Raw genomic sequence first — 12,935 nt, 5'->3', positions numbered from 1 at the left:
ATAATTACACCTTTAAATGTATGATAAGGCAAAGCTGTAGTGTCTACGTGTACCTGGATATAGTTACACATAAGTATCTATTATGAGATAAATAGTTGTCATCCTCATTTATGTATGTTTCCTAAAGACTAAAATGTAAATCTATTACATAGATTTGGCCAACATAAAACCAATTAAATTGGTAAAGGTGTAAACCTAATTAAAATGACAGTGACTCTGAACAAATGAGTAATTCTTGCAGAAGTAGAGAAATACATACAATAATATTGTTTAAAGACGCAAGTCAATTATTTGTAGTTTCTCTACAAATAAGTCATCATTTTGAACAAGTGTAATGTCTGCAGATAAACTTTCAGATACAAATTAAGTTGCTCTTTATAGATTTTTTTTTATATATAGCACATGCTGGAAAGTATTTTTCTTTGCATAGTATGATCAATATCAGCATAAATTCAGTTAAATTTCACAGCATAAGCACTTGTAATTTAAGTAAATGTGACTACAATTTTTGAATTGTAAATACATGATGCTATTGCAAGATCCTTCATACCAAGAAATGTGACTAAGACATACATTTTTAATACTCTAAGATGAATTTTTCATCTTTTTAAAAAGAAAGAATAATAATACTCAGATGTAACACAGCATTCATGGCCAGAACAGTCTGTTTACGTCTACACTCTGACATTTGAAGCATGTAGGGATTTCAGCAGTGTGAAGGACAAACAAATTCACACAAGAAAATCTACACTCCTCTGATCCAGCTGTATTTTAATTTTACATTGGTATTCTTGCATTTCTGCTTGTTTAGATCTTTCTTCCCCTGTGCAAGGATGACTTTTCTAACATTATGTTTTTAAATCTGACAAGGTCGTACAAGCTAAAAAAAAAGAAGAAGAAGAAGGGTCATCAAAAGGGGAAAAATAACAGAACTACAGTGAAATGGCTCTCTGTTGGCCTTTGTATCGATTCAGAGTGTGTCAAAAGGGTCTTTTGTCGTGCCCCTACCACAGCATACTAATTTGCTAGATCAAGTCTGTCAGAATATCGACTGGAAGTAAAGAACTACAGTGGCAGCTTTTGTGTTTCATACAGCAGGGAGCCTGTGTGTGAAACAGGATTATCAGGGGGTCATGAAGAGAGTCAAGGGATGTCCATCACTTCCCTTCTGGTAATGTAATGGGGCGGGTGCCTGGATGTGATTAAGATGTAGGACACAGGAGGCATAGCAGTGAACAAATCAGACACACACACATGCAAATCAGGTTGGCTGCTGTTAACCACATATTTTTAATGAAAAATCCAGAGGCAGACCAAACAAATATCTAAACAGCTGCATTCAGATTAAATATCAAACAGCCTATTCAATGTCTGGGGTGTGTGTGTGCCTGCATCCATATGTGCATGTATAGAAAATATACAACACATACAAGAAAGGGTTTAATTCTTATTCTTTTTTTTTTTTTTTATGCAACATTCCAATCTACAAGTGTTTCTTCTACTTCTTTTTACTGTCAAAAATAATATTGCTCGATGATTACAGCAAACATCCAGGGGATGTACAAAGATAAAATGATGTTTTGTGCTATAGCTATACGTGTACGCCACATTCAGACAGGATGCTCATCACACTGCTGTGGGCTTAGCCTTGACTTAGATGCCATTGTCATTCTAATATGGCATGAGCAAAATATCTTTCTGGAAACTGAGAAAAAAAAAGTATTTGTGTGATTGAACAATGCATAGCTTGATAAGTGCCTCTTTTTAAAACTGTGGCAGGGAACGTCTGCTTTCTGGAGATGCAGGCTGCATCTGTATAGCTTATGTGAGAGCTGTGAGGAGCTTTCCAGCACACACTGACATGATTTACAATCCTTGTCATCTGTACAATCCATTTTTCCTCGGCATTGTTCCTAATCTTTAATCCTTTATTTCTGAAAATTTGGTGCTAAGTAGGAAAACAACAATGCCAAAACAACAATGGCTTTTACGTGCATGGCATCTGAGGGCCTGATCCAAATCCCATGGACTGGGGGAGGAACCTGAACAGGGTCCAAGGTGTTTTGCACCAGACTCCAGATTCCTTAGTCCAGCAATAGTTATTTCAGTCAGCCTATAAAAAGTTCACTTGTTCTGAAATGAAAAATTGAAACATGGAAAAGCCTAAATCTGTTTCTCACTCCCTTTCTATTATTTGTTATCAAGCATGACTAAGGCAGTGTCAAGAGCCAATGATAGAAACTGGGTCCATTGAGGATCCCTCTTTTTTTTGCCTTTTTCCTTTGCTTTTGTCTTTTCCTTTCCCTTTCCCTTTTCCTTTTCTTTTTTCAAGCAGCAGGGAAAGTTTACAATTGTTTACACAGAGGGTATTGCTGTGGATGCATAGATAGCATTTCGTCCCTTTTGAAGGCAAAAGCAGAGCTCTTGTTGGCTGTAATGTGAATAAAGTAGTACCATGTTTTACATGTAACCACTCCTCTAAAAATGGACTAATTATCTGAGTGCTGTATGACTGCTATCCCATTCAGAGCCAAAGACCTTTGTCAGACATAGCCAAAGACTGCTCTGCCTGAAGTTGGGTTACAAACAATGTCTCACAAATGGGTTTTGTGTGTAGGCATACCTAGAAACAATGATTTTGATTTATTATTGCTTACTGGGGTTAAGCACTGATGGTCAGCTGTTAGGTAGCCACTGCACACAGAGGAAAGGGAATTGCAGAAGTCCATACCGGGTGAGCTTTTATTTGTTTTCAATGTCTTTGTTCAACCACATTGGTGCTGTGCAACATTCATTGCAATGGGAGCTCAAGGCAGGATGAAGCGATAGTTATTTATTAGAAAATAGCTTTTCTGTGCATATCTCAGGTTGAAGCAACTGCTGTCATAGTTATCATCTGTGTGGAGCTTCAAGGGCAGAACTTGTCATAAAGCATGAGTATATGAAGGAGGTGAGCTCTGGGAGCTGCCCTGACAGGAAAGCCTGACTCATTTCTTTCAAGACATGCCATGTGTCCATGTTTTGACATTGGAAAAAACCTTTATTCCCGCTGAGCAACAATTTCCACTTACCTGTTTTCTAGGACTTTTAAGTTTTAGTTCAGAGTCAGAGACCAGGCCTGAAGAAGGCAGAATGGTAAAGAGGACTATTCTGAAAAATGCAGTTCTGCCATATGTTTTTCTAAACCTCAGATCTTCTTATGAGGGAGGAAAACTCATGATCCTGAACTGCCCAAAGGAACAGCAACCAGCAGGGGCTAAGACAAGTATTGAAAAAGATACTATTATTTTAAAAGAGGAGAGCTATAGAAAACATGTAAGACATTTGTTTTGTTCTTGGGCCTCATGAGAAATGGCAGTGTAATTATAATATGAGACATGCAAGACAGTTGTGAGGTAGGAGACGTTGCAAAGTATTTTGTTGCTTCGATGTGAGGTCTCCAAATATGGAGGTATGCATGACATGAAAAGGGGACCACAGAGTGCAAACCCGTAGGATTTCTGATCAGAATGACATAACCTACATGTCATTCTGTGGAAATAGTGGTATATGTGGAAATGGAAAATATTGGTACATACTACGGTGTTTGTCTGGGGAGGCAGAGCAATTCTTAGAAGTCTGATGGCTTTCATCTTCTGAAGTTAGAGCAGATGTCAGGATGGGAAAGGATCATGACGCATCACTGACTGCCAAGGATGTGTAATGTGAAGGTCAGAATGTGACCTGATGCAATTGTGTGCTCAGTACTATTTCACTCTGTCTCACCCAGTGAAATTTTATTTGAAAGGCAAAAGAAAGATGTCTTTTCACAAAATAAGAAAGCACAGTAGACAGTCATACCCCCAAAAAATATTTCCTTTATGACGTCAAATTAATACTGGCCATTTTGCAATACAAAATTTGTTCCCCCCATCTTTTCCCAACCCCCCAGGACTCAGAGTCTCAACTTCCAAATAACATAATGTTAGGTGTGAAATTTCACAATTATTTTTGGCCTTTAAGGCTCTGTCCACTCCGCTAGAGCCCTGGATTAGAGTCTATTGCTTGTAACCAAAGGCAGTTACAAAATACCCAACAGGAAACAATGCTCTGTCACTAATAGTCAGGATTTTTTTTCTCTTTGTTTGTGCACAGTGCAACAAAATGCTGGCAACAAGGAAAAAATAAACCTAAATAGAGTTCAAGAAGATGGTAAAATATGACCCATCTGCCTGATCCATGGTTATTGGAAGTGGTGTGCCTTAGCATCTAACCTGCAGTGTAGCTTTCTCTTTTACCACACAGACATCCCTACAGATGCTCGTTTAGGTCTGAGAGCAAAGTAGCTAATGCCAGTTTGCTAACTGAACTCCAAAGCAAATAATTATGTTCTGCCTAACTAAACGTCCCCAGCGCTTTTACATATATTTGATATGTAACAATCTTCTATTGCTACATAGAGCTGTATGTTTTCAGACAATTGTTTTACTCAGTTCTAGAGGTTGCTTTACTTCTCTGTGTGTTCATATTTATATATATACACATATTTATATTTTAATGAGCACACATGTGAAACAACCCTTGTTTATCCTTTACCTATTTCCCAAATGACCTAGGTTTCTGATAAGTCTCTGTAAAGTGCTTTGTTATATTTATTATATATTTTCCAGTCATTACAGTACAAGATTCAAACTGTTTTGATGGTATCTGATAATTCTTCTTGTACCCTTTTCACTGTTTCGGACATCATAATTACTCTGCATACTGGAAAAGTAGAAGAACACTAGATGCATTTTGGTTTTTTTTCCCCTACAATTTCTGAATGATGCATAAGGATTTGTAAACCGATAGCAAGAAAGTTAAACTGCACATTTTAGAGCAATTTCTGAAACAATACAAAGTGAATCCTGTGACAAGGATTCCCTTCTGAGAAGGGAACAAAGAAGTACAGATTAGTCCATTAATCTGAATTGTAAAATGTCAATAACATGTTTAAATAGCTCTCTACTGCTGTAGCAACTTATTTGCACATTGTGTCAAGAATCTTTTATGGAAATGTGAAGTGCCCTACTCTTGGAAAGGACTAGAATATTTTTGGACAGTAGTTGCTGCCTCAAGAACAGCAACAGACAGTTGCTGAGGATGGAGAACTACTCACATTTCGTAATTAAGAACTCTGTATGTACCATAATGTGAAGTCTCAGAAGATTTTAACTTGAAACAGATCAGTACATTCTTATTTTATTGAATTTTACAGCCCTTGACCTGTGACAAAATGACAAAAAAATATTCTTAATTTTCCTCTAGTTACCATCAATGTTTTTTTAAGTAGACACTTAAAGTAAAACATCTAAGTAAGTGTCTTAATTTAAGTATATTTAAGTAGTGTAAGTAAAACATCTAAGTATCTCAATAAAAAGGCTGTATTTTCACAGGGCTTTTCATTCCCTTTAACTGTACTGGAAATTAGGTTCACTTACTCCAGCTTCCAAAACACATGGAAGTACGGCACCAAGTCACAGAGCAGGGGTCTGGTTGTGGCTTTGGCTAGAAAACATGCCTTCCAGCAGGGACCCTGGGATGGATGGCCTGAGGCAGCACCATAGCTTCTCTCCCAGATTAGTCGTGAGAACATAGTATTGGAGAACAGGAGATAGCCATAGTGCTGTGCTTTAAATACATACATTCACATCCTGCCTGCTTGGAAGTACAACACAGAAGCCAATTTTTGAGACTTACACTCAGAGCATTAGACCTGACTGAGCTGTGACGACTCAAAGACCAGCACTTGGACCATGGAATTATCACTGCAACTTTCTATTTTATATCAGCACACAGCAGTCTAAATGTGATAGAAGACCCCCAATTCAGAACAGGGATGGACTAGTAAAGTGTTAAGCAATCCAGTATTGTATATGATATTATTGCTGCCACAGTGCAAAAAGACTCAATAAAGCAAATATACTGGTAGGTGTGTAATAGGTAATGCAAAATGACTGTGGTTATATAGACTAACTATTCATTACTATACTCTGCTGTAACTATACCTTACCTTTGAAACACACATGCCCTGTTCCTTTCCTTTCCCGTTACTTCAATGTGTGACTTGCTTCTAATAGAGTTGGATTTAGGATACTGAGTAAAGAGGTACGTATTTATGACTAGATTCTCAGATCTGTCATATTTAGTACTAATAGTAGTAATAGTAGCTGTGTCTGTAGAAATAGTAGTAGTGCTATTAGGAGCTGTAGTGCTATTGTAACATGTTATATAGGTGAACCAGAACATAGGAATTGTGCAATCACAGAACATAAAACTACCTCTTGGTCCACTTATACTCTAGGACAGGAGATAGGGAGGCAATAAAATTAATAACCTAGACCACTAGCCTAGCTCTGAGACCGAGCCTGTGATTTGGAGTTGCATACAGAAAAGTAATTTCAGACCCATTTTGCTGGGAGTCATGATGCTGAACTTCATAAAGTGTTTCCCCTGGAGCAAAGAGGTACTCTCTACAAGCGACAGGTGGGGAGATTTTGCAGGGGGCTACCCCTCTCAGAGGGGGATCTACAAGAGTGAATAAAGAGCAGTTGCTTAGAAGTAGCCAGAAAAGAAACTCTGTGAATGAAACTGCATCTTAAAGCCCACTTCTCTCCAGGACTTAGTCCCCCTGACTATGAGATTCAAGTAAACCTCATTATCTATTTCATCTCCCTGGCCCAGGACTGCTGAGAACAATCTCAAGGCTGTAGGGAGATGTGTCTATTCCTTGTAGAGATTACAGTCTACATCTACTTTGCAAAAAAAAAAAAAAAAGGATCAAAGGTCATGCCACTCCTGATGATTCTGGTTTTTACGTAACCTACAGCTCAGAAAGTCATTCTCTTCTGCCTGAACAAATTCACGTCATCTACTTCCTGGTTTGAGGGCACTGGAAGAATTAGCTAACCCTTATAAAATCCTTTGAAGAAGAAAAATACTCTCCAAGTGATGTGCTGAAGCACTGTTGGTGACGTGGAACTACCCCAAAGTACTATCTCTCTGTTACCCTTTGCAAACAGCAGTCAGTAATCAAGAAGCACTCTTAGTGGCCTTCACAGATGCCAGTCCTTCAGTGATGCTGAATTCTTCCTGCATCACTGTTGCAACATTTTTAATAATCAGCTCACTTTGCTTACCAGCATCCATATAACACCTACAAGTATACACACTTGCCTACTGAATTATTTTCCATTTCTGTGTAATACACCTACCCACCTGTTTATCCATCCATCCATCCATCCATCCATCCTGCTTTGATATAGGTGGCATTACTCTAGCACTCAAGGACTTTACAGGCCAGTGGATTTCTCCTACCAGTATCCAGAATAGGGAAGCAGTCTTACCCACATTTTGCAGTGTTGCAGAAGTCGCAGAAGTCACATAAGTGACTGAAGAAGAAAGCAAACTGTCTTGTCCAAAACTTAATGGAAATCTATTGTAGAAATGGGTTTCTTCCACTAATTCAATATGTCTTTTCTCAAACTGGTGATAAAACTTTTCTTAGAATTCTTTTGTGGTCCTTCTGGTCTTTTATTTCTTGTTTAAGCCAAGAACCCTTCAGGCCCACCATGGCTATTGCTGTCTGATACCACATTCACAGGCATCCTGAATCAATACCTCTTCCTTGTCCTAAACCAGAAACTTGGAAAGAATTTCCCTGCAGGCATTTACTCCAGGACTATTCTGGTTTCTGTTTTTAAATATTCTAGTACTGGTCATTTCAATTTCTGTTTCTGACTGCAAACGTCCAAATTCTTTAAATAATGTTTTTAATGAATGTCAGAGTTCATTTCAACTAGTGGCATCACCTGATGCCAACTTTTATTTTTCTGCTCTTCCTTTTAACACTGCTTTGAAACACTCTCCTTAATTAACATTGTAATCTTTTGCTCTGCGATGATTTGTATCTTCTTGAAACATCAAAATGAATTCTTCCTAAGATGATAGTGTTTTAGGTATCTTTCCATCCGTATGATTTTTATGTCAAGCCTACTAGTTAATTGACACAATTTTTAAACCTGTCACCTTGAGTTTCCCCTCTCCCAATATTTTCAGTAAAGCTAGAATGGCTCCATCATTACATCCCAGACCTTCTGCATCTCACTGAAGCTTATAAGAGGAAAAGAGCTGTCAAATTACATTACTCCCATGTCCAATCTCTCACTTCACCTGCCTGGATGACCATAATAACTGCATCATAGAAGTAATCCTTGCACTTCTGGACTCCAACAACTGGGGAAGGCTTACTCACTTTCTGCTCAGGTGCAATCATTGTCATGTACAATAACAACTTAGAAATGAACTACAACAAAATGAGACAAATGCTGAGAACATCAGCTGAGACCCTTCTTCTTGTCCAGAGACTAGTATTTCTATTAAAATATTGAAAATATCAAGACATCTCATTTGATAGAGTCTTCATTTATGGATCCAAATTTAGTCTTTACTAGACAGACAAGCTCTCATTTTCTCTTTCTCTTAGGACAATTTAACCTACAGCCAAACAAATGCTACATTGCATGGAAGGAAATAAATATGAATCCAAGCCAGAAACTGTTGTTACTCTCCAGAAACAGATTTTTTCTATTGAAAAATGTTTAGATTAAACTCTATTAAAAAGTTATGGCCTATTTTTATTATTGATCTGGCCTGAAATTTCAAATCCAATTAGTTCAGGGTTTTGGCACAAGGAATTGTTATGTAGTTACATCTTTTCAATGTGTCTTGGGAATACAACAGTTGGATTTATTAACAGCTTTATGGTAACAGATAGACAAGAGTCAGAAACAAAAATATTTATTCTAACATTAGAAAATGAGAAAAGTTTCAGAATAATCTACCATTATGAGGGAGGCAGGATGTTCTTATGATATTTTTAGGTAAGTCAGGATTCAGCAGCAGCATTAAGAAATATTTTTCCTTTTTTGTATGCACTGTCCACCTCACAAAGTCTGAATCATCCATAACATGAATTTTGAGACCAGAATTAGGCAAGCTGAATTCTTGTACAGTTTTAGAATTTAAGTTCTCAGATTTTCCATTCCATTTAATAAGGTCAATTGAATTTCAAAATTTCTGTCAAGAAAAGCTTGTGTAAGCTGGATAACAAAATATGCATGAATGAAAGGGGTAGTGTTTGCTGAAGACACAAAAATGTAACCATGCATGCAACGACAGTTACAGATAATAAAAGATAAGACCATTTTTTCCACACCTCTTTATTAAAAAAAAAAAGTTAAAAAAATTGTATGTATAGGATAACAAGAACAATGAAACCTCTGTATGATACTTGCAAAGCTGTAACATCAAGAAATACACTGAACAATGTGCCCCTTGATAGAGAGCCTTTTAAAGAGACAAAAACTGTAGTCCAGGAAATTTGGCCATAGCTTGATATTTTATAAAATTCACGTTTAGAACAACCTGGCACAAATATATCCCGAGTAGCTAACCTAAGACCTACTAGCACAACCTGTGGCTAGCAGTGGTGTACAAGCTCATGAACCATACAAGTTTTGCTAATAAGTACAGGATCTGGTCCAGTTAAAAGTAATATCAAAGCATTAAATATCATGAATCACAAGAAATAAGCCTCTCTAAAATAAGAAAGAGCATGCAAATTTGCAAAAGAAAAAAAGCAAGGGTTTGAAAGAGAGTATGGAAGGCTAGTAGCCTTCTGTTATAAGGAATATGATGTTTTATGTGACCTCTTCTTCCACTGAAGTAGCAGTAAATTGAAGGATTTACATGTTCATATTTATTCATGATTAAAATAAGTTATTGATCTAATTCATCATTCTATATTATGGACATCATATAAAAAAAAATTAAGTTCACAATGCTTTATTGTTTGAAGTTTTTTGTTTAAATGTTCTAAAGCTTTTGTAAAAACTAAACCACTGCTGGGCTTTGCAGTTTCTAGTCTATGATTTCTTAATGAGAGCACAGCACACAAACTATATGCACACATACACACAGACACAGTCATATATACCCACAGGTTGGGTTTTGGTTGGGGTTTGGGTTTTTTTTTTTTCAGAAAATGGAAAAAATACACATTTTAATCCATCAAAATTCAACCATCCTCAAGTGTAAGTGAATATCTGCTTTCATCTAAAAAACATTTTAAACTTCTTGACAGTTACAAGAATTGTAATCCCTAGAGACTAACACTTTTCTTTTCAGAGAAAATTCATATCATGGATGGCTTTATGGTAGGAAACTGCAGTATGCTGTATGCAATTGTAAGTGAACACACAGCACAGTCATCTCCATAAGCTCACTGAAACTTCAGTATTTGACTCAGTAGAAAAAATTAGCTGGAAAAGAGAATGAAAAATGCTAGTAGAGTTTCTATAAAGTCTCTAGGCAGATTATTAGCAGTATTTCAAAAAATCTTGAAGGATAAAGTCAACTAATTTCTTTATTTTTATGGATTTTCAATTATAGCCCTTGTTTAATAGTGCTCTAAGTCAGCTTTCCCAGTTACTAGAGAGAAAAAAAGGTCAGCTTCTTAATGCAACTTACAAAAAACAGGAAAATGTAAAATATTCTATCTAGCTTTTTAGCCATTCTAAAAACTGTATGTTTAAATACCTGTCTATAGGTTTGATTCTGCTGTCACTTAGCTTATCACTTGAGTTACATTTTGTATTGTATTTTGAACTGAAACAGGCTATAAGTTTTGGGTTCACCCTTCTTCAGGGACCAAGACCACGACCATTTGTTCCTCCAGAGAACTGACCAAGTGTTCAGCACACTCCTAGGAGCCAGGAGCTCCCTCTGCCAACGTGCTCTAACTCGTCCTTAATATTGCCTTCAAATTATACTTTTCCTTTGTCCTACAATATATGAGTTTAAACTGCAGTGAAGGTCTATTGCAATGTTACAAACTAAAAATACTTTAATATTCATTCACATGCTGTGAGACAGAACCTAAATACAGCAGCACTGAGTTAAAAGCATAAGATTGATTCATTGGCCTAAATGTTCACTAGCCAAAGGTGGATTCAAACAATAACATAATTGTTTTTATTTTTATAAATTCCTATGAGACAAGATCCTTAGTCATTGAGTTGCTGTGCTCCTTTTTAAAGGTGTTCGGTATCTCCATTTCTCATTGAATTTAATGACAAGAGAGCTTGTTCAAATCCTACCAATGTCTTACGTATCTTATGAATAGTGCCAGTACAAATAAGAATTACCGAATGCAATTAAGTTCATTTCTTTAAAACATGCAGTAAATCAGGGCAGCTCCAGCAGGCAAGGAAATAAAAATTCTCTGGGACAAGTATATTGAAAATGTTATGTGTGAAACTTGTCCATGCCTGTTTAAGTGCATCTTATTATCCTTAATAGTAATGATTATCCTTGATAACAATGATTATCCTTGAGGTACATCTCTGTACGTATAAGTATACTGGCATGTGACCAAATCCAAATGAAATATGACAGTCACACAAGGTACTACCCATCAGCTGAGCTGCAGTGATTCAGCTGACATAAAGATCCTTGTGAATGATGTTAGAACTTTGACATTTAAGCACTTACCAAACAACTCTGGCAGTTTAGGATGCTACTTCCTCCAGCTTATTTGTCATCAGTCTCCTCCAGGAATTACTGCACATCAGAGCTGCCAAAATGCAACCTGAGCACTTTAGTGCAATGTCTACCAGTTTTGTCCCGACAATCAAAAGAAAAGTTAAACCAAGATACTGGGCTTTTCACGGAAGCACCTAAGAACTGTCCACACACTCTGTTTTACTACATGATTCCCAGTTGTGGACTACAACATGTTAGCTGCTGGTTCCTTCACTTATTTGAATTTAAAGCTAATGAATTTCATCTCACAGCTGGAATGGAAAGGAAAGTACATGTAGAGTTATGCAGCTGAGCACAGTTTACAAGCTGTCTTCTAAGTAATTTGATTATATAAGATGGTGTTCTCACAGCCTGAGACAGTCACAATTTTTTATCTTAACTAAAATCTAGAGACACTTTTTGCAAGTGTCATTAACCTAAGTTAATGATTCTGCATAAGCAGCGTGATGGATTTTCCAGGTCTGTCAGAATTCTTTCATTTTCTTCCTGCCTTCTTAGGTGTTAACCATTATGTCATTTCAAACAATCCCCCTGGTGACACAGAGAATTATTCTGGTGGGTTTTCTGTCCTTCCACTGCCATATGTTCATAACAAATTGTTTTACATGGGCAATTGCATCTTACAAAGCAAGAAAATGTAAATGTACAAGAAAATTTCCTGGAATTCCTCACCCTTCCTTCAACTCCTATTTTCTTTTCTTGTTTCATGTGAATGAAAAATTCAAAAATTATTCGTCAAATCCCCTTTTCCACTTTGAGTTTGTCATGATAGCCTTGTATTCTATAACTTATTTTTAAGATTAAATTTCTGTTAATCTCTATATTTTTTCCCTTCAGTATACACACAGATAACTCCCACTGAGGGAAAACTGCAAATGCCAGAATGAGAGAAATGTCTCTCTCCTCATATGTTTTCTCTGACATGAAATGCAGGAAATACAGTTTACCATATTTTGCAAAGGCACGAGGCTGCATACTGGGCATAGCTATTAATGAAAGACAGCTTCAGTGCAGACTGAATGACTGAGACCAAGATAAGCATAAGCATAGATAACAGACAAATGCAAGTAGACAGTCTTTGCAGCTTGTTAGTCTTGACTATCAAGAGTTAGTTCTGTAAATAAAATTAGCCTAGTTCACTCTCTACATCATTGCAAAAACATGTGCAAGAGCTCCCAAGTTTCATCTGTCTAAGTGTGATGGTTCACTTGGTCTCTGTCTGAACTACAGTTTCCTTCTGCACTGTCTTGCTGAGTCTCTCCACAGCTCAAGCAGCATCGGTAAAGTGGAAGATAAGGAAAGGTGTGCCTGCT

The sequence above is a fragment of the Aptenodytes patagonicus genome, chromosome Z (genome assembly GCF_965638725.1).
Source record: "Aptenodytes patagonicus chromosome Z, bAptPat1.pri.cur, whole genome shotgun sequence".
Lineage (NCBI taxonomy): Eukaryota > Metazoa > Chordata > Aves > Sphenisciformes > Spheniscidae > Aptenodytes > Aptenodytes patagonicus.
The sequence above is the reverse complement of the archived record's forward strand: the minus strand, read 5'-3'. Positions refer to the sequence as shown.